A 22,754-nucleotide genomic window follows, 5' to 3' on the forward strand; every position below is an offset into this window, starting at 1 on the left:
GTACAGAGGAAGATGGTTGTGATGGCTGGATGTTAATTTTCTCAGCTCCAGGATATCACTACAGGCTCAGCTTCTTCATCAATGACTTCATTCCAATTTCGGGTTTTTCCTTTCAAGAAAGGAATTTGAAGAGAGAGAGAGAGAGAATGTTTAACAGCTTGGAATGTTTTTTCCCTTCTCTGATCACAGAAAGGGAAAAGGGTGAGAAAAGCTTTCTCTTTCTCAGGCCGGGGTGTTTCTGCTGTATTGTTCAAACACAAAGCTGTAGCCACTTACCCTGCGACCAATGAAGAAGGATTTATTATGCAGAGTACTCACAACAGGTCCTGAGCAGAACTGCTGACATATGCACACCATGGATCCAAGATCTAGTGACTTCCCCCACTGCTTGAATAAGGCCATCTTGTACATATAACTCATAATGAGTTCCAGTAACTCATTTGTTTAAAACTGCAATGTCTTGGCTTAGAGCAGTATCTTTTCCCACTTTTAAGTCCACAGTCCAAAAATTAAAAGTGACCTTTAAAACCCTGACTTAGCACTATTGTAGTAGAGTCAAAATCATAGATGTCCATCTCTGACAGCATTGTGGGTGTCTCTGCACACCAAGGACTGCAGCAGTTCCAGAAGGCAGCTCGCTACCATGACCTCAAGGACAGTTAAGAATGGCCAACATATGTAGGTAATACCCACATCTCATGTACAAATAAAGAATACAATGACTCATTGATTTCTCTGCTAAATTGGGAGATATGGGCACCTCCCCTGACACAACTCTGGCCTGGTTTGGGTAGACTGGAAGCTTTGCTCTTTGCAACAGCCTAAGGATTTTTCTGATGTGCAACTAATAGCAGGTAGATCCAACATCTACTCAGTTCCTATCACACTCAGCAGAAGCACAATAGAGTGAAACAGAATTACCACAAAACATTTAACAAATTACATTGCAGACAAATCAAGAATGCAATGAGATTTGTCATAGTTGTTTTAAAAAATGACACTGTGAAGAATATAACAAGGAGGATCACTTCTCTCACTTAATAGCCTATAGATCTGCTGTTATCAGTCAGAAATGGCAAGATTCCTTCCCCTTTTGGTGTTCTGTTATCAGGAAATGAAAATCCTATTTAAATAAAACCTCAGGTTCACTCCTTGTACTGACCTCAAAGAAAGGTCTCCCAAAGCTCATTCCCAAATTAGTAGAAATCATCAGTCTTCAGATGTTCGACTAATCTTTCTAATTCCCCGGTCATTCTGCAGTTAGAGTTACTGCTGTAATTTATTTTATTCCATCCTATGCTCATTAATTGCACAAAAACATTTAATTGCAGATGTGCCAGTGACAAATCAGTGAGCAATCCACTGAACCATCAACATGGACCTGATATTTGACAATATATATGAACAATTCAGTCTTTCAGATTCTATTCAGCACAATGAATATTGCAGTACCAGAAACGACCATTAAGGCAGTTCTCTGAGTTGGATGCTTCATTTCCATCTTGGTCTGGATACGTAACATGAATGAAATTTTTCATCCATTTAATCAAAATCAAATTGGAATTTACATTGTGATAAAAATAAGTATGTTTTTATTTTCATTCTGTACCAAACTAAATTTAAATACTGTTACAGCCAGGTGAGCAGGGGTTACTGGTTTTCCTCTTTTCTTGTTCATTTTTGAATTTAAAAATAGACAGTTGATTTGATTTGATTTATCATTGCCACATGTACTAAAACACTGTGAAAAATATTGTTTTGTCTGAATTCCAGGCAAATCATACCCTACGTAAGTACAACTGGGCAATAGAACAGAATGCAGAATGCAGCCTTACAACTACAGCGAAAGTGCAGAGAACGATTGTCTCTAATACAGGAGAGACCCATTCAAAAGTCTGATAACAGTGAAGAAGAAGCTGTTTTCAACTTGTTGACATGTGCTGTCAAAAGGTTGCATTCTTTACCCGATGGAAGACAGTATAAGCAAGATGGTAAGGGTATTTGATTATGATGGCTGCTTTCCTGGGCTAGCGGGAAATATATATGGAGTCAATGGATGGAAAGCTGGTTTTCATGATGGACTGGGCTGCATTCACAACTCTGTAATTTCATGTGGTCTTGGGCAGAATAGTTGCCATACCAAGCTGTGATGCAACTGGACAGCATGCTTGCTATGGTGCACCTGTAAAAATTCCTGACAGTCACTGTGGGCATGCATGAATTTCTTTAGCTTTCTCAGGAAGTAGAGGCGTTGGTCTGCTTTCTTGATCATGGCATTGGATTGTGAATTCAGCAGGTACTTGGCGGTGTGCAGTCTGCATAAAGAAGGTATTGGACGGTTTTGAGTTACCAAATAAGGAGTTAGTTTTATTGCTACAACCCAATCAGGTAAAAGTATTTTTTAAAAAAAGATTAGATTAGATCAGATTAGATTCCTTACAGTGTGGAAACAGGTCCTTTGGCCCAACAAGTCCACACCGCCTTTGAAACATCCCACCCAGACCCATCCCCCTATAACCCACACACCCCTGAACACTATGGGCAATTTAGCATGGCCGATCCACCTAGCCTGCACATCTTTGGGAGGAAACCGGAGCACCCGGAGAAAACCCACGCAGACACGGGGAGAATGTGCAAACTCCACACAGACAGTCACCCAAGGTTGGAATCGAACCCAGGTCCCTGGTGCTGTGAGGCTGCACTGCTAACCACTGAGATTCAAAACAAGATATATAACTACCTCATACTTTTCCTCAAATGCCTGCGAAGTTACACATTTAAATACCAAGCAAGCAGAAAACCATAACATTACAGAGTAACTGATTTAAACAGAGATAAGTTTTTCAAAAAGTAAAATAAAATACAATCATTGATTGCTTCTAGATGATTTGGTACAGGCAGTTGCTTTGTTGTAGTGGCTGATAGATACCCTCTTGAAATTGCTGTCTCTCAGTTGAAATCTTTCTATCAAATTCTACATTTGTAGCAATGAGTTATTTTGGCTGGATTTCAAGCCAAAAATAGGACTCAAAGCTTTGAGAGAGATTTCATGAAGAGGGAGAGATGCTCTCTCCAGCAGCTCGCATCTTCTCTGCTCAAATCCAAAATCAAATTTTCACACAGCACGGCTTACATTTAGCTATTGTTTCACAGCTAATGAGATTCTTTTTAAATCCAAGCCCTTACTTCTGTATCATCAATCCTCCATCTTGATAATATAGAAAGGTGCTGATCACTACTCCTGGCTGAATTGGCTCACTGGGGTCTCTGAACACTTGTGTCACTTGGGATGAAATGTGACTTCAGGGCTGAAAATTGGAATCTACTTCAAGTCAGAGTCCTTTGAAGAAGACTTTTGTTTTGTTTAAAATGTCTGCATATGAACAACCAATTGAATTACTTTTTATAATTCCATATACCACATTTTCAATAATATAGTTAAGGATGTAGAAGATTAAAAGTGGCCACGGGACCAGGTTAGAGGTGAGGAACACTGCACCGAACAATTCATTTTCTGACTCTACAAAGCCTCTCCACTACCTATAGGGCACAAGTCATAATGCCACCCACTTATCTGAATGAGAGCATCTCCAACAACACACATGAAGCTTGATGCCATCCAGGGCAAAGCAGTCTGTTTGATAGGCACCTAATCAACATATGTACACGATCTCCAACAATGACGGTCAGTAGCAGCAGTGTTAATCATCTATATGATGCACTGCAGAAATTCACCAAAGGCCGTTAGACAGCACCTTCCAAACCCACAACCACTTCCAGCGAGAAGGACTAGGGCAGCAAGTACATGGAAACACCACCAGCTGCAAGTTCCCCTCTAAGCGACTCACCATCCTGGCTTAGAAACACATCGCTGTTCTTTCAGTGTTACTGGGCCAAATACCTGATATTCACTCCCTAACAGCATTGTGGGTCTACCTACAGTACACGGACAGCAGCAGTTCAAGAAGGCAGCTCACTACTACCTTCTCCAGGATAACTAGGGGCAGGTAATAAGTACTGGCCAAGCCAGCAGCACCCATATCCAACAAATGAATTTGAAAATGGTTAAAAATTTCTTCTGTAAAAATACAAATTAGCAAAAGCACATGATGGAGAACATGGGGTATTTTTCAATGAGTTACAAAATAAGACTGTAATTAAATATCTAGCTGCTCAAATAGAATCATGACGATGGAAGGGACCCACTGGATGTGAGCCATTGTGTGATCACTCATTATGGGACTGGTTATGGTCTCTATTACATATGTTGGAACGGGTTACCCACATTTTTGGAATAACAATGAGGGCAAGTTTCATAATGAAGAGTTAAGTGATTTTACCAGATTATCACAGTAGAAATTGAGAGTGAAAAAAACTATATTGAATATCTACTGGATTACCTGCTCCCAAAAACTCTCCTGCTCATTAATGATCCAAAGCTACTTGCTATATTTAAGGCAGGATCTCTGTTGATGTTCATCCACTGAGCCAATATTTATAACTGGATTTCTGCTGGTGTTAATTCAGATCCTGTTGGACTAGATGACTTAATGCCAGCAGCGTTTCCAAGCTTTCATCAGCATCATACAATGATCAAAACGTTTATTATCATGTAGTACAGATTGCTAAATGTCAACTCTTAATTATCTGGATTATATTGTGATATCCAGTGGGCAATGGGACAATTTTCTAGTTCTATTACTAGACTGAAAACAAATCATCATGTAGGCAGCATCATACTTGGTCAAGTGAAATATGGATTGATTGTCAGGGACCGCCCCATTTCAGCTTTCTGCAGCAAAATGTATTGCACATTTTAGAGTTTGCACAGAAATTTCTCCTAATGTCCAGGCAGCGCTTGCTGTATTAAAAGGAATTCAAAGGATTATGCTTTGTTGAACATTACCAAAGATTGTCCCAAAGTTTTAACCTAGGCATGTGTCATAGCAGAGTCTATCACAGCCCAATCGCTATGGATTAACACTTGGCGTTGAAGAAGAGAAATGAGTAAAGAGGCTGGCAGACGTACACAGCCAAATACAGAGATATTCACAAAATGCTTGGTAGGTGCAAGGCTAGTTGCAAACCTAGAAAATTCAAATAGAATGAAAGATCTGTGATCGAGGTTATGAGCTATTATCTTTATCCTTATGACAAAACTTGGCCATAAATGTGCCAATGAACATTAATGCAAACCTTGCAGACAGAAGCACAAACATTCGTATGCTATGTCTCATGGTCAGCTCGTCAGTATGCCCTTAAGAGATTTGCTCATGTCATCATCACTGTGTCAAGGCATGTGACCTAACGGTATGAAAGTTTCATACTCCACCTTACCAAGAGATTCCTGAAAGTGTCACATATTTCTGGAAGCGTGCCGCTCTCTCGTAACCTATTAGCCTACTATTAGCATAGACGCTTAGTATCTGATAATGTTTGTACACAACAGTTAGCTATGAGAAATGTCTGTTTTGATTCTTCAATATCTCAACATCCTTGTACAGTTTCTTATAATCATGAGATTTTAGCTGCACCAGCTAAAATCATTATTAGGGTTATCAGTAGTGGATGTCTGTAAAAGATTCTAAGATCTCAGTAGCAAATGTTCGGTAAACTAATTGAAGACCAATAAAAAACAGTTTTGGACACCAGAAAATTTGGAAAGAGATAGTTTATTACTCTTTATAAGCATAATTTTCTGTGAGTACAGATAATCATACTGATCTATAGTTAGGACAATGATGGCCAAGAATTTGGAGATAATTTCTTTCTGATTAAAATTGAAGTTCTTTCAAGGCCAATGCATTAGGTTCAGCCAACATGATTGCAATGGTCAGCAAAGCTCACCAAACCCCAAAATCCATAACAGATTCCAATTGTTGCACCTTGCCAAACATTGTCCAGCTTTACCTAACATATATAAGAAAAATGGCACCCAGGAAAATTGATCGTGCATCTGCAGGAATTTGGTTTTAGTGGCAATGCCAGATCCGAGAACAAAGCATATGTAACTAACAAAATGGTATAATGCCATAACACTGGTTGTGAAGATATCTTTTTGAGGAGCACAAGCACAAACATATTAATAGGCTTCAAAGACAACTAAGAAAAAGGTAAAAAATCAGAAGATGACCAAGCATTCCACATTATTAACCTTATATCCCTATCAATAGTATAGCTTATGAAAATCTTTTATACCCATTAATATCACATGTCCTGAAAAGACAGAGCAACGGACATTAAAAGCTAAATTTGGCACAGTATGTCCTGAAAGACAAGCACCTCCGCAAATACCACTCAATAATAGGCTCTCACAGATTGTACCTCCCAACACGTATCACCAATTGTGTGCATCAACAAAATCATACATCAGTGCTAATACAAAAGCTCATTTTGACTTCTTGAAATCTTTTACCTGGTAGATGTTAATTGTCCAGCAGTGGCAGGACTACTAATAATTGTAGATAGTGCTGTAGTTATGATTCTTGTTGTAAAACCACTCACTGCGGTGAAATAGACCACACGTGACACAATCGAATCAGTCAACGATCTCAACTGCATGTCCACAGATGGATATGATACAATCTGAAGTTTTAAGGGTATGCAGTTCTACATCTTAAGGATGATGGAACACCATCTGATGACCATCCCAGGTAAGTGCACTATATGCATTCAGAGAAACATTGAGCAGACATTTAATTCTGATAAACATGAGATGCTGCATTTTGGTAGGGCAAATCAGGGCAGGACTCTTACATGGCGAGATCCTGGGGATTGTTGCCAAACAAGCGACCTTGGATGTAGCTTTTAAGGAACAATGAACCCTAGTCCCAGGTAGGCAGGATAGTGAAGAAGGTTTTTGGTACGTTTGTTTTCATTGGTCTATGCATTGAATATAGGAATTGGGAGGTCATGTTGTGGCTGTATAGAACGTTGATTAGGCCATTTTGGAATAATGCATTCAGTTCAGGTCTCCCTGCTATAGGAAAGGTGTTGTGAAAGTTGAAAGTGTTCACAAAAGATTTACAAGGATGTTGCCAGGATTAGAGGGTTTGAGTTATAGCAGATGCTGAATAGGCTGGGACTATTTTCCCTGGAGTGTTGGAGGCTGAGGGGTCACTCTATAGAAGCTTATAAAAACATAAGGGGCATGGATAGTCTGAAAAGTCAAGGTTTTTTTCCCCCGGGTAGGGGAGTCCAAAAAGGGAATAGGCTTAAGGTGAGAGAGGAAAGATTTAAGAGGGACCCAAAGGGCAGCTTTATTGTGCAGAGAGTGGTGCATGTATGGAATGAGCTGCCAGAGGTGGTGGAGGCAAGTACAATTCCAACATTTAAAAAGGCATCTGGCTGGGTACATGAATCAGAAGGGCTTAGAGGGTTAGGGCCAAATGCTGGCAAATTGGGCTAGATTAATGTAGAATGTCTGGTCGGCCTGGGGACTGTCCCCTACCACCTGTCCTTCGTGGAGGAATTTTTGAAAGGAAACACCTTTGACCACAAGGCCGTCAGGCAGTGGTCAGCACGTAGTATGCTTGAGAAAAGGAGAGGGTGGATCCTGTCGTGTGGTTCCCACGCAGACTGCCAAAGTCGTTTGGCAGAATTCCTCATTGCCAGAACTTTCAAACAAGCACAAGGACATTGCTTGGCTGGTGGTGAGAGGGGCTCTGCCAGTGAGATCGTTTATGCATGCCCGGAATCTCTGCGCCACCACATGCTGCCCTCGAGGTGGCTGTGGGGGTTTGAGACTGTCAATCATCTCCTATGTGCAGGAGGTCTGGAGGGGAATGCAGTGGTATTTGTCGAGGTTCATCCCGAGCAGCTCCATGACACGGGACTCCGTGCTCTACGGGCAGTTTCCCGGGACGCACACCGAGACCAACGTCAACTGCGCCTGGAGGACCATCAATGCAGTGAAGGGCGCTCTTTGGTCTGCCCTCAACTTGCTGGTCTTTCAACTGAAAGAACCGATCCCGACCGAATGTTGCAGACTGGTGCACTCCAAGGTCCAGGACTACGTGCTGAGGGACGCGCTAAAGCTTGGGGTAGCCGCTGCCAAGGCACGGTGGGGAAAGACCACCGTATGAGACCCCTCGTCCGGAATGTAACATGTGCGCTATTTGGCAACTGGGCCCAGCTGGCGCCTTCCCCAACTGGTCAGGAGGCCAAAGGGGACTGTGCGGGAAGATGTTTGTCAGGGTTTTCTTTTTCTTGTTTTTCACTTTTTTCCTTTAGTTGGTGTGTGTACCCACAGGGTAACCTGGAGTGGCTAGCATGACCGTGTAGGTGTGTAAGTATTTTGTTTTGTATGTTCTATGAATAAAGTATATCTTTTTAAATTAAAAAAAGTCTGGTCGGCCTGGACAAGTTGGCCTGAAGGGTCTGTTTTCATGCTTTACATCTCTATGGCTGTAACTAAATGACATGGAGTGAAATGCTACCATTCGGATGGTCAGACACTTCACAGATTGATATAACTCCATGTTTAAAGGCAGATGGAAACATAAGTGTATGCATAGATCCAAAGCATCGCAACCTCTCACTTAAAAGATGTTCATACAAAGAACCTCTCTGGGAGATATAAATCTTAAATTTTTCTGAGCGAGATTACTTCAAACTAGATGTGAAGCATAGACATTTATCCATCCATTTAGAAGAAGAATCCCAACAGCTTAAGATAGCTAGCATGTCATTTTGGTCGTACTGCCTCCAACAATTGGGCTATCAGTTAGTCAAGACTTATTCCAGCAGTGTTTCAGATTACAGAGAATGTGCCTGGCTGTGTTTGTATAGCTGATAATATTGTGGTGGCGGTAAGACAAAGGTTGAGCATGAACACAGCGGTCTCTTTTTGATGTGTGCGATAACACAGATTGGTTATTAACACCACAAAGTGCCAGGTTTGGCTTCTTTGGGTCCATTTACATTGTCCATAAGACCACAAAGAATAAGAGTAAAAGTAGGCCAGTCAGCCAATCTGGAATGTTCTGCCAATCAATGAGATTGTGGCTGATTTGTTCAGTGTCCGTTCCACTTTTCTGCCCTTTCCCCTTAACCCTTGATTTCATGACTGATTAAAAATCTATCTCAGCCTTGAAGTTACTTAAAGCTAGCCTCAATAGCTCTCTGTGGCATAATTGCATAGCTTGACAATCCTCAGAGAAGAAATTCCTCCTCATCTCTGACTTAAATGCATGGCCTTTATTCTGAGATTACGGCTGCCAGTCGTAGATTGTCCCACAAAGTGAAACAGCCTTTCTGCATCCACCTTGTCAAGTCCTCTAAGAGTCTTGCATGTTTCACTAAGGCCTGCTTTCATTCTTCTGAATTCCAATGAGTGCAGAACCAATCTACACAATGTCTCCTGATAAGATAGACCCTCCATTTCTGGTATCAGCCGAGTGAACCTTCTCTGAACCACTTCCATTGCCAAAATGGTTAGATGAGGGTCCCAAAACTACTTACAGTGTTCTAGTTGTGCTTTGTACATAGATTTAGCAAAAGCTCCCTACTTTTATATTCCATTCCCTTTAAAATACAGGCCAATGTTCCATTTCCTTTTGCTGTTACCTACTGACCTTGGATGCTAGCTTTTCATGATTCATAGAGAAGGATTTTCAAATTCCTCTGTTCTGTGGTTTTCTGCAGTTTTTCTCCATTAAATAATGTTCGGCTCCTCCATGCTTCTTGCCAAAATGCAAAACCTCATAGTAGCCCATATTGTCTTCTATTTGCCAAGTTTTTACCCACTCGCTTAACCTGCCTGTATCCCTCTGCAGACTCTTCATGTCATCCTCACCACTTTCCTTCCCATCTAGTTTTGTGTCATCTACATCATTGGTTGAAATACATTCACTTTCCTCACTCAAGTCATGAATGTATATTGGAACTAAATATGGCCCAGTACTGATCCCTGCAGCATACCATTAGCAAAGGTTACTGACTGGAAGATGCCCTCCTTATTCAAGGTCTCTGTCTTCTGTTAGATCGCTAATCCTCTATCCATGCTAATATACCACCTCCAACACTATGGGCTCTAAGTGAGTTGACTAATGTGTGGCACTTATCAAACACCTTCTGAAATCCAATTATATTAAATTTATCCATCCTGCTTGCTACTTCCACAAAGAATTCTAGTAAATTTGTCAAGCATGGTTTTCTATTCATGAAGCTATGCTGACTCTGCTTGATCCTATTACGTATGTTTAAGCGCTGTGCTGTTACATCCTTTATAATGGACTATTATAATATTTTCCCAATACCAGACTGTAAGCTAACTGGCCTTCCCTTTCAAAATAAAAGCATAGAATTGACAATCCATGGAGTTCTTCCCAATCCAAGGACAGTTCATGACCCATCTTTACCCTTCCTGCCCTATGAAGCCTGTTTGACTCCTGGAGTGAGAGAGTGACAAGTATTAAGGGAGGTAAAAATGGATGCATGGATGTAACTTTCAGTGCAGGTGAAGAGGTGTGTTGAACAAGTGAGTAGGGAGTACAGAGATTATGCAGGGTTAGTATTGTTGGGGATTGAGCTCAGTGAGAGTGAGCGAAAATGTTGCAGGCAATAGTGAAAGAGGTAGAGCTTGAACCCTGGTGGGAATTGGGCAGAACAGGAAAATAGAATGAGTGTAAGATTTCAGAGTGAAGATGGTGGCATTTACACTAGCAAAATGGATACAGCCATTTTTCCTACATTGCCTTTCATACTTCCAGATGGGCTGAGAATGATGTAACCCATGTGGCAAACTCAGGCCAGGCTGCTATGGTCTCCTGTCGTATCATCTGCTGCTGTTCCTGGTGGAAAAGCAAGTCCACTGTTTATGTCACTCTCTCCAGCAGGACCTCCAGGACCCAGCCTACAAAACAGAGAGCTAATCTGCGCCGGTCTACCATGGCTAGGGCAATTTCAAGGCACTCCACACTGACAAGACTTCTCCAGGAGTACAATGAGATTTTAAGAATGGCTTGGGAGCAAATGAATCCTGTCTTTCTGGCAGATATCTGCTGAGTGGGGAGCTGCTGTGAGAATGGTAAGATGGGGCTAGAATCAGATGAAAGGAAAGTCATTGGGGTGGGGTTGGTAGTTAATGTGGCTGATTGGTAAGATGAGGCAAGAAAACTCTCTGGGTCTTGTGACGAGATTCCCTCCAAATGCCTCAATGCAACCCACGTTTAACCAAAAATATCAGATGCACCCCATCGTTTTTTATGTTGAAAATGCTATTATCTGTGGAATTCCAACATAGACGATGAGACATTATTTGGCATCTTGCATTGTCACAACTGGCAAGTGATTTATTGTTGAATCATACACTATTGGAAATCATCAGTGAACTGCTGGGTCTGCAGCATCTACAGATAAGACTTTGAATGGAGATCCAAGCCAGATACAAGAATGATTACATGTGCCAGGCTGAGCTGATTACTTAATCCACAAACAAGACAAAGATATTCCTCTTGATTGACACAATGATGTTCCAGACTGTGATGTTGAAGACATCCTCAAGATCGATCTGTCATATTTTGGCCAGAAAGGGTGTTATGGCTGGCAACTGATGAAGCTGAATAACTACAAGAGTTACAACAGAATATCATCCAGGGATGTCTAAAAAATTTAAAGAAGCACCGAAGAAGACCTTATTTATTTTTGCCATTCGGTAATGAAGTGAGTATATTACAGCAAGTCATTTTCAAAGCAAACAAATCCAAATATCAAAAACATTGCATTGCTGCATTTTTATGTAACACCATTGGAGAAAGAATTACTATACTGAGCACAAATTATGCTCAGAAGGCAAGTATTAACAATTTTGCCCAGCACCCAATTATCTACCCATTGCAAGAGATGGGACATTCTTCTTTGAAGACAGAGGAGAATAAAGACATAAACGATGAGCATCAGATGGAGAATTATTAAAATAGCACACTGGACAGAGGATGTATTGGAATTCCAAATCAAAGAATTTGGATACTAGCAAAGGTTTCTAAAATATGGAGTCAGCCCAGACCACATGAATTCATTACCAATCATGGTACTATATTGCGAAGGAACTGTAGCCAATTCAGACCAACACACAGCACACCAATCATGCACAAATTACAGTGAAGAAGAACTCCCTGACAATACGATGATAAAATGAAGAACTGCTGAGGCTGGAGATCTGAAACACAACACTGAAATTTTTTGCGAAACTCATTGGTTCTGACAGCATCTGTGGGGTAAAAAGAAGAGTTAAAGTTTTGAGTCTGGTGACCCTTCATCAGAACTGTTAGCTGTTAGGAAAAAAGTGGAACTCTTGTGCTTAAGCTGAGGATGGAAGAAATGAGTGCATAGGTGGAGACAGAGCCCGGAGAGAGAGATATGAAAGGAATGGCAGATGAGGGGATTATTGACCATAGGGTAGGACAAAAGAGAAGCTGAATTAGTGATAATGAGAGTGAAGAGTTGGAGAGATTGAGTAGACTTTGCTAAAAAAAAACATTTTATTTGAGAATAGAAGTAGGAGTTAGTGAGAATGGGTTGACAGTGGCCCTCTGGGCTCTGTCTCCACCTATCCACTTACATCTCCACCCAAGAAGCAAGGAGGTTATGTTGAAGCCTTGCAAAAGTTTTGGTTGGTCACAGCTGGAGCACTGTGTGCAGTTCTCATCATTGTATGACCGGAATGATATGATTGCACTGGAGGGATGCAGAGGACATTCACCACGATGTTGCCTGGGATGGAGCAGTTTAGCAATGAGGAGAGGCTGGATAGGTTTGGGATGTTTTCTTCCGACAAAGAAGGTTGAGTAAAGACCATATTGAGGTGTATAAGATTATGAGGGGCATGGATAAGATGATAGGAAATAGCTGTTCTCTTTTGTTAGTGTCAATAACAAGGGGTGTAATTTTAAAGTGAAGGGAAGGAGGTTTAATGTTGATGTGAGGAAAACCTCTTTTCACTCAGAGAGAGGTAAAAATTTGGAAAGCTCTGCCACTGAGGGTTGTGGACATGGGAAACCTCAACTTTTTATAAGTACATGGACGAGCAGTTGAAATGTCATAACATTCAAGGATTATGGGCTAAATGCTGGCAAATAAGATTAACGTAGATAAATCAACGATGTCTCGATGAGCTGAAGGGCCTTTTCTGTGCCTTGTGCCTCTACGAGTTCATCTTACCTCGGGAACACTTGAAACATGACACTTTGCTAGGAGCATGCTACTCTATTGTAACATCTTGATTTACTATTAGCCCAGAGATGTGGTTATCTAGGAACGTTCAAGCTTCATAGTTAGCTGTAAGAAATGTCCGTTGGATTCTGCAAGATCTTGATATCCATGCTAAGCTTCTTACGGAATAGAAGACAACCTAAGCATTGCTACATTAGGTAAAACCTCAGTATTGGAGGCAAACTACATCATTCATGAATATATCTATTTGTTTCCATGCATGCAATTTGAAATTGTCACTTATATATAATTCTTTTAAACTCTGGTCGACAATAGAATCAAAAAGTAGACGATGAACATACAACTTTGATGGATTTTAATTAATAGGACATTGTAATTAACCAAGCTGTAATCCACCAAGTAGGATAGGTCCCATAGGTAGGGATTGGTATGGGGTTATTGTAAGTGAGAAATCAGAGTTAAACTGGCTTGGATCTGGAGGACAGACTCTGAGAAAGTGTAGCCAGTTCCTACATGCTTTTGGGGTCGGGGGAAACAGCCAAATTATGCATCAATGTATTCGAAAACAGAGAAATTTGTAGAAAGCCTGGTGGGCACTGCAGACAGAGGATTTGGCTTGAACAAGTCTGTAATTGATGCTATAAAACTGTAAAAATGTGGAATGGAATCCTGCCAATATGTTACTCTGCATAAATGGCAAAGTCTTTAGAGTGCAGGAAATGAGGATAGACAGGGATGAGGAATATGCATTCAAAGGCTCACCATTCAGTAAAATTGTTAGCTGGTACAGTTCCAGCTGATCAGCTGGCTGAAAGGTAAATGTTGCAATTTGTGTTCAGGAGATGTCGTTCAATTTGGGGGTGAGAGTGGGAAATTAGTGCATCTGATTGAGCTGTCTGTAAAGTGCAGAAAATGTTGCAAACTGTTTGATAGATGTAGGGTCAACACAATGAGAATACTGAAATCCATCATGAGGTGATCTTTTTATTACTTTGCACCATTACCAAGTTAATCTACAGATCTCAGGGGGTGGCAAATCTGTGAAATTCTTTACCACAGAGGTCTGTCAAGCCTGGGTCGTGAAGTAAATTCAAGGCTAGAGAAACCCTAAAAGACAAACTGTAAAAGAATTAAGGGTTTTTTGATTAAATACAGGATTGAGGGCTATCAGACCAGCCATGATTTTATTGAATGGCAGAGCAGACTGAATGGGCTGAATGGCTTAATTCTCCTCTTACATTTTGTGGTCTTATGATCACTTATTTGCAAATACTCAGTTGACACATCTGACAAATTTCATGCTGTAGCCTGGGTTCAGGGGATGTGTGTGTTATCAAAAGATAATTAGAAGTGAGACAATTATCATTCTCCTCAATTAATTTTCATTGACAGGAGCATAGAAATCCAAGAAAAGATAGCACAAAATACAAGTTAGAAACATGGAGGGAAATCTGAATATTGACTGAAAAGGAAAGCAATCTGGAAACCACCAGTGCCAATAGAGAAAAGGGGAATTTCTTGATCAGAGCAGCCAGATTGTAAATATTTGAAGAGTTTAGAGATCTCAGAGGGCTATAAAACCAAAGAAGGTAGCGTTGTGGCCCTTAAAGATTGCAAAAACCAAGAATGAAGGTTTCGGAGCTGGGATAAAAACAAACTCATTTCCATTATAAAGAAAATGTTTTAAATTCTTCATCCAAATTTGCACTGGGATGAAAATGGATTTGATGACCTAAACTGTTTTATCTTGTTGTAAAACGTACTGATGTGCTTCAGCTGAGACTTAGCTGGTAGTATCTTTGGCTCTGAGTCATAGGTTCTAGGTTCAAGTCCCACGGCTGAACATGTTGGGTAATGTCAAGATAATAAAATGTGAGGCTGGATGAACACAGCAGGCCAAGCAGCATCTCAGGAGCACAAAAGCTGACGTTTCGGGCCTAGACCCCGAAACGTCAGCTTTTGTGCTCCTGAGATGCTGCTTGGCCTGCTGTGTTCATCCAGCCTCACATTTTATTATCTTGAAATTCTCCAGCATCTGCAGTTCCCATTATCTCTGATACTATGTTGGGTAATGTGTCTGTTAACTGTTCACTGTTTGGCTAGTCAAGTATGGTTATCATTACAATGAAACAGAAATTAACTCAAAAGAAGCATAGGGGTGTGGATATTTCGAAGCATTGCAAGCAAAACTCCTGATTAGACATAAAACTTTTGTGTCATCTCTGCATTTCTCCAAGGCATAAACAGAACAGGCAGCAAAGAAGAGGCAAATGCCTGCAGATTCATGACTGGTTATGCGAGGCATGAAGCACATGAGGCGGTCTGCCTGTGGGATTTCAAGTGAGTAGAAGCGGCAGTTGAAGTTCAAAATCCTCCTCTTAGACAGGGCAAAGTCTGCTGCTATTTTGCAGAGAGGAAGTGCCTGTCTGGGAGCTGGTTAAATATGGCAGCCAGACCTTCAGCTACGGTAAGGCAACAGAATGATTTCTCTCTTGTTCCCACTGCACAATTGCCCTGGTCCTTTGATTGTGCAGAGTTAATTCCCACACATATTGCACACGGAGAGATGAGCTGTCTCCAAACCTAGGTTCTGTTCACATCCAATTCCACCATCAGGGCTTCATTACTGCAACAGTATTCTAGTCTACATTGCAATTCCTGAGTCGTCCTTCAAGTGAAAATGTCATTTATTGTTCATCAATGTGACATCTTGTTTGCTCACTCGCTTGTTTTGCTTAAAAATACATTGATCAGATCAATCAAGGCCAATTCACATTGAATCTTTAATTTCACCCCAACTTTTAATTCTTCAGTTGCATTTTCTTCCAGATGAGGAAATCTGCTAAAATCATTTTTCTTGATGGGTTACAATCTGCATATATTCAGGTTTTAAGTGGTAAGGGAAAGTTGAGAGCAACACAGCTGTGTGTTCATTTGGATCTTCAGTAAGACTAACCCTAGCCCTAACCTTCAGTAAGTTTTAGCTTGCTCCATCTCTAGATAGCTGAACATCTGGTTGTTTTAATCCTAAATTCTCCACTGGAATTCTTCATAGAATAACAACTGAAAGGCAGCTTCATGTTTCTAGGCATTTTGCAGAAGTGTTCCAGTTACAAAGAACCCCATTGACAGTGAATGCACAGGAAATATAATGGAAATCACAAGGCAAATCTTGACATACTACACAATAATCTAAAAGCAGATGTCTTACCGATAGCACCTTCCTTCTAAAAGATCAAAACGTTGAGAAGAACTATGACTAATTTACAACATGGGTGTTGTGCATTTGTATGAAGAAAGCACTAGGTGGGGGTGGTTAGCTCAGTTGGCCAGAGTATGGTGCATGATGATGCCAACCACACTGATTCAATCCCCAGACTGGCAATGGTAATCATGGAGATCTACCACCCTTGGTTTGTGTAGTACAACATGCCAAGGCACTTCTCAGGAGAGCTAAAGCAAATCTAAATTTTTGAAATTTCACTTGTAGATTTTTCAGTCTTTTGGGGGTCAGGGAGGAGACAGAATACAAGTTATGGTTAGACAGAAGCATAGTGAAGATAGAGGTCTCTCACCCTCACTTCTGGGTGGTTTTGTAAACACTGCTGAACTGTAAAAAATTGCACTGTGATCCATTACATATTTTTGAAGCTGATTGTTTTCAGTTTCAATCCAGGTCCAGGTGCTGCTCAATCTATTCTACTGGAAAAATCTACAATGGGACAATTGACCTTGCTGAACACCCAGTCTATTTAATGTACTTTGTTGCAGCACAAAAACTATGGAAAAAGAAAGGGCTTCCCTAAAGGAATTGAGAAAATGATACCGTCTCGAAATTGAAGTAAAATTCCCACACAAATATAATTTCCAGGTATGCCCAGACTTGGTTCTTCTAAATCATATTACTTCTCATTATCATTAATTTCTGTTTCCTCTGTTATTAATAATAACCCAACTTCCTGTATTCATATTCATACACAGGACATATGTTCATTTTTTTGGTAACATTTCTGTATCTGTACTGCCCATGCTACATGAGAATGTTTACTTCGTGCATGAATAAAACTACTCTTTATCCCAGGCTCAGAATTATTTTCGAATTGATTTCCAGTAGGAATTAGCAGAGTGCTAAGTATATCAATTCCTTACAAGATTTCCTGTCAGACCTCAGTCCAGCTATTGTACAAGAGGCAGCATTCAAGAATTAAAGATTGATTTATTGGACAACACTGGCAGCAACTGGGAGAGAATTCATCATTCCTACTGTTAGTTGTAGCTGATTCTGGCAACAGATCTACTGTCATAGAATCACAGAATCCATACAGTGTGGAAGCAAGCCATTCAGCCTATCAAAGAAACAAAGAAACCTTCAGCACAGGAACAGGCCCTTCGGCCCTCCAAGCCTGCGCCGATCAAGATCCTCTGTCTAACGTGTCATCTATTTTCTAACGGTCTGTGTCCATTTGCTCCCTGCCCATCCATGTACCTGTCCAAATATATCTTAAAAGACATTAGCGTGTCTACGTCTACCACCTCCGCTGGCAACACGTTCCAGGCGCCCACCACCCTCTGTGTAAAGAACTTTCCACGCATATCTCCCTTAAACTTTCCTCCTCTCACTTTGAACTCATGACCCCTAGTAATTGAGTCCCCCACTCTGGGAAAAAGCTTCTTGCTATTCACCTTGTCTATACCCATCATGATTTTGTAGACCTTAATCTGGTCACCCCTCAATCTCCGTCTTTCTAATGAAAATAATCCTAATCTACTCAACCTCCCTTCATAGCTAGCACCCTCCATACCAGGCAACATCCTGGTGAACTTCCTCTGCACCCTCTCCAAAGCATCCACATCCTTTTGGTAATGTGGCGACCAGAACTGTACACAATACTCTAAATGTCGCCGAACCAAAGTCCTATACAACTGCAACATGACCTGCCAACTCTTGTACTCAATACCCCACCCAATGAAGGAAAACATGCCATATGCCTTCTTGACCACCCTATTGACCTGCATTGTCACCTTCAAGGAACAATGGACCTGAACACCCAGATCTTTCTGTTCATCAATTTTCCCTAGGACTTTTCCATTTACTGTATAGTTCACCCTTGAGTTTGATCTTCCAAAATGCATCACCTCGCATTTGCCCGGATTGAACTCCATCTGCCATTTATCTGCCCAACTCTCCAGTCTATCTATATTCTGCTGTAATCTCTGACAGTCCCCTTCACTACCAGCTACTCCACCAATCTTAGTGTCATCAGCAAACTTGCTGATCAAACCACCTACACCTTCCTCCAGATCATTTACATATATCACAAACAACAGTGGTCCCAGCACAGATCCCTGTGGAACACCATTGGTCACAGGTCTCCAATTTGAGAAACTCCCTTCTACTACTATCCTCTGTCTCCTGTTGCCCAGCCAGTTTTTTAACCATCTAGCTTGCACACCCTGGACCCCATGTGACTTCACTTTCTCCATCAGCCTGCCATGGGGAACCTTATCAAACGCCTTACTGAAGTCCATGTATATGACATCTACAGCCTTTCCCTCATCAATCAACTTTGTCACATCCTCAAAGAATTCTATTAAGTTGGTAAGACATGACCTTCCCTGCACAAAACCATGTTGTCTATCACTGATAAGCCCATTTTCTTCCAAATGGGAATAGATCCTATCCCTCAGTACCTTCTCCAGTAGCTTCCCTACCACTGACGTCAGGCTCACCGGTCGATAATTACCTGGATTATCCTTGCTGCCCTTTTTAAACAAGGGAACAACATTAGCAAGTCTCCAGTCCTCTGGGGCCTCACCCCTGTCTAAGGACGCTGCAAAGATATCTGTTAAGGCCCCGGCTAGTTCCTCTCTCGCTTCCCTCAGTAACCTGGGGTAGATCCCATCCAGACCTGGGGACTTGTCCACCTTAATGTCTTTTAGGATACCTAACACTTCCTCCTTCCTTATGTCAACTTGACCTAGACTAAGCAAACATCTATCCCTAACCTCAACATCCGTCATGTCCCTCTCCTTGGTGAATACCGATGCAAAGTACTCGTTAAGAATGTCACCCATTTTCTCTGACTCAGCGCATAACTTTCCTTCTTTGTCCTTAAGTGGGCCAATTCTTTCTCTAGTTACCCTCTTGCTCTTTATATATGAATAACAGGCTTTGGGATTTTCCTTAACCATGTTTGCCAGCAATATCTCATGTCCTCTCTTAGCCCTCTTAATCCCTCGTTTCAGATTTGTTCTACATTGCAGATATTCTTGCAAAGCTAGATTCCACATGACCCTCTGGATAGTATCCCATCCACTCACATCCGCTACCCTATCTCTTTAACACTGCATTTCCTGCGGCTAATCCGCTTAGCCTGCTCATCCCATCATGGTACACCACACTTGCCTGTCTTGTTTCATCCTCACACATCCACTATAGCTCGTGTACAACCGCTGTGCGACAGTTATCACCCTACAGCAATGCCTAGCTTAGCCCTTCTATTTGTGCTGTCCACTTTGTAAATCTCTGTAAATTTTCAGCTTTGATCAAATATCTGAAATACTGACAATTGGGTTTTGGGATGTCACTTAATGATTTTTTTTGCCCTTTTAATTGTCTTGTGGTCTGTGTATGACAGTCTGTAGGTGGAAGCTTTCTAGCATGTGCCTTAGTGTCCACATTTCAAAAGCTCTATTTGCTTTTACAGGTGTTTACTTATTGCACAGGTTTTGGAGGCCAACAGGAAACTAGACAGGATGAGGCATCTTTTGAGACTTTCCGTGTTATAAACTTGTTGCAATCTCCTGTGCAATCATGAAGAATTTTGTTCACTATCCATTTTTGTTCATGTTAGGTATAAAAATATTGGTGAAGCATTGAAATAAAAACTGTCCAATGATACATTGTGAGACTTAATATGTCTGCTTTTTTTGCAATTTACCTACCTTTCACCTTATCACAGGACATCCTTTTGTTTTCTTTCCCTCTCATCCCTCTTTCCTTGCCTCTGCAATTGTTCTAAAACTGCCTTATCCCTCACTGTGCCTAATTTTGATGAATGTCATTAACTGCAAGTCCTCGAAAGTTCAAATATACTGATGAAATTTTATCAACCTGAAACTTAACTCTTTCTCTCTTCACAGACATTGTGTGAGTATTTGCACCATTTTCTGCTTGCATTTGACATGAGTATATCTTTTTTAGAATTTGTATGGATGCAGATGATGATTCATTTTAATGTCCCTGGCATGAGTCAATAAATCCTGCATATGGCTGTAAAAAAATCTTTTTATAGCTACGATGTGTGAGCAAGAGAATTCAATGTGTGAACAAGGGATAGTTACCATGGAGCTGGTTTATATTCTCTTATATTAATTTGTGAAAAAAACGCCATCTAATACAAAGATCAATGGAACTAAACAGGTTTTACACCTACACAGCCTTTGTTAATGAATATGACATTTTTATGCAGGTACATAATTGAAAAAAATGGTGCATAGGCCAAATAATATTCAAACACAGCGATTCAGAGTGAAAAGAATTGCTTATTAGTAAAACAATGTACAAAATGAATGGGGCATGTCATAGGCTTCCCTATCACATTATTCAGAATTAAAGAACATCAATCTGTCTGAATTAAAATGTTTATAGCCAGCTTTCTGAAATAGTTCAATTCACCTAGCAGAGCATTAAAAGTTTGTCCATAAAATAGATATCTAGCCTAGAATGGAAGCAAGCAAGCAACCATTGATATTGACTATGTAGATTTTGATTATTGTGTTACACAGCATCTTCTCCATTATCTGCACAGTGTGTCTGCAGTGTGCACAGTCCACACACGACAGCATCCTGTATATCGAGCGTGTATCAGAGATTACTACAATTAGCAATTCTGTTCCTGACCTCAGCCATTCGGTAGGATGCGAGAAATAATACCATGGGAACGTCATCACCTTCAAGTACGCCTCAAAGTCACACATCCTCCTCACTTGGCAATATCCTACCACATCCTTCACAACCACCAGGTCAACATTTTGAATTCTTACCAAACGAAGTGGAGTGAATCTTATCTCCCAGGAACAGCGGCGTGAGTAAGGGATGGGGTATTAACATTTCAAAATCCTTAAATCAAATCTCAATCCATTTAATAAAAGTGGGGCAAAGAACAAATGATCATCCAGGAGGCAGTTTAGTCGATTAAATATTATACTCAGGCTAAATATTTTCTAAGTACTGCTGTAAGGCAATTGATAATGAATGTTGGACGTGTCTCAGTGGTTGGACTCCTATCTATGTGTTCAAGCGTACTTCAGCATGCAACCTCGGGTGACACTCCAGCTCAACATTGAGGAACATCAAGTGTTGGCCATGGCTGTGTTAGGCCTCCTAGAATTCAGGAGTCCTGGCAATGGTGGGTCACAAGAACAGTTTCGAAGATGAATAAACTGTTTCTCCCTGGAACTCCAGCACCTCCTCCCACAACCTGACCCCCCTACACCATCCCCACTACCCTCCCAACACTCATCAAATTCCCCCAGCCAGTAGACCCTCTCTGACTTCCCTCACACCTGAAATTTTTGTATTTGGGATCAGTCCTTGCTCAAATACACCCAGCCACTCCGACTGACAGCTACAGTTCATTTATCTGTAATATTCCCTGACCAACTCCCACCCCCCACCAAAGCCAAGTTTGCCAGTGAGATAGGAATGCTACCAAATTACAAGCGTTAAGAAATTTGACAGCATTTTGGAAAACCTGTACTTCTAAGTTGCCCAAAAGAAATGATGCCACCATAACCACAAAGCCTATTTCTGTCAAAGTTCAGCCCTCACATTTGCAATACTGTTGACACCAGGACTGCACCCCACCTTCTCAAGCCATCAAGATATAGGCATTAAATGCAGCCTCATCAGCACCATTCACACCCTGAAAAAAATCCTTCTATGCAAATAAATGGCCATATGTGGTACAAGCTGATGTTACAGGTATAACAAATGCTTCAACATTGGATGTTACGTCACACATAGAATACTCACCATCCATTGACTAAAACCCCACAGAAATTCAATGCTTATCAATCGCTTGGAAAATGTTGTGTGGCTCAAAATTCTCCAAAAATGTTTGGCTGCACCAATACCAATTTTTAAACAAAAGCAGTGACCATTCGGCCCATTGCATCTATGTTGCTCTTCTGAACGGGTTTCCATCCTTTTACACAACTCTATATGTATCATTAAAAATAATACATGTCCTTTAAAACAAAAGCTATTCGGCTTTGCTCAGTTTTTGAAACCTTGACAAACATTCACATTAAAAAAATTCTGAATTTCTTCACTTCCGTGCTGTTCTTAAAATTGTGCCAATCAATTAGCTTCTCAGTAACCCACTCTTACATACAACTCAAGGTATTGCCCAGCCTAGTCCTGTTGTCATTTGCCTCATCACAACTTGCTGTAATTCCTCCTTTAACTTTCTCTATCTGAAAAGTGTTCCAGATGATCCAAACATCACTCATAGGTAATATCTTTCATCGCGTGTATTAACCTAGGAAATTTCTTATCTGCCCTGTCTGCAAATTGA

Source organism: Stegostoma tigrinum, chromosome 21 (assembly GCF_030684315.1).
Source record: "Stegostoma tigrinum isolate sSteTig4 chromosome 21, sSteTig4.hap1, whole genome shotgun sequence".
NCBI lineage: Eukaryota > Metazoa > Chordata > Chondrichthyes > Orectolobiformes > Stegostomatidae > Stegostoma > Stegostoma tigrinum.